General features: G+C 39.0%; 1 pseudogene; it reads right to left on the bottom strand.

Annotated features, from left to right (window-relative positions):
- Positions 1-289: 289 nt before the first annotated feature.
- Positions 290-880, bottom strand: LOC102008093 (annotated as a pseudogene).
- Between the last annotated feature and the right edge of the window lie 301 nt (positions 881-1,181).

Genomic DNA, 1,181 nt, shown 5'->3' with positions numbered 1-1,181 from the left:
CTTTAGCTTTACATGAATTCAAAGTAACTAGTTGGAATCATAATAGTCAAAAGAATTGTTACAGTGCTATGGACAGAGGCACTGAGATGTCCTTCTGAGGAGTATGAAAGTCCTAGTGTACTCCCCCTGCAAAAAAGTTAACCTACTAATTTAAAACATATAATGATCCAAGATTCAGAAGTTGTCAGTGGAGCCATAGAATCTGGAAAAGAACCCTGGGCAGGATTCATTTTATGCTATTTCTTTCTTTTTATTTTTTTTTAAAAATATTTTAGATGTTTATTGGAAATTAACCTTCTTGCTGAGCGGGTCTCTTCAAATCCCTGATCTGTCTAACTAGCTAGGTCTTGCTCGTCCTCGGTCCTGCTGTTCTGGAACTTGCTGAGGAACCTGATGAGCGTGGTCTTGTTCCTGAGGAGGATGTCCAGGATGGGATGCGTCTCCTTGGGGTTGTCCACGAACACCTTGAAAAGGTGAAAGGTGTCAAACTGGATGTTGCGACTTTTGTCTCTCAAATGGTCATCATTAATTTCAGGTTCTCAGGTTTACTGATGTATTTTGTCAAAATTGTGAAGTTGTGTCTATCTAACAGTAGTTCGCCGACAAGCTTCAGTGACTGTCTCTTTGTCACACGTTTTTCTGAATGAAGTAGCTTCACGTATTCACTGAAAAATCTATCATAATGCTGTTCCAAAAATTCTGTGCTGAGCAACTTGTGTCTTGTAAGCAAATCCTTGAATGTGGCAAATGCGTCTGAAGCTATTTCAAATGTTGACATTTAGACATATCTGAAGAAATCATAAAACTGTTCCGATCTCAAAGTGATTTTTGCCAGAGGTTCATGTCTGATGCATTCTCTTAACATTATTCCACAATTTAGAGCTATTTCTGGGGCCAGGGATATAGCTCAGTGGCATAAGCACCTGGCTGGCAAAAGCAGGGTCCGGAGTTCAACCCCCGGTACCAAAAACAAGAGAAGTTAGAGCTATTTCTGGAGATTCATACGCTTTCAATAACATGAGCAAAATATTTCACGCTATTTCTTTAACTATATCCACTCAGTGGCCTCCTTGTTTTTCTTGGATAGGATCCTGGGGATTCTTCTTCAATTAAGCTAACACTTACTATGGTTTATGTTATCTTTACTGATATCTTTACAGTTATCTTTACTGATAGCTTAC

This window comes from Chinchilla lanigera, unplaced genomic scaffold, assembly GCF_000276665.1.
Source record: "Chinchilla lanigera isolate Chin_1 unplaced genomic scaffold, ChiLan1.0 scaffold00075, whole genome shotgun sequence".
Taxonomy (NCBI): domain Eukaryota; kingdom Metazoa; phylum Chordata; class Mammalia; order Rodentia; family Chinchillidae; genus Chinchilla; species Chinchilla lanigera.
The sequence above is the reverse complement of the archived record's forward strand: the minus strand, read 5'-3'. Positions and strand labels throughout refer to the sequence as shown.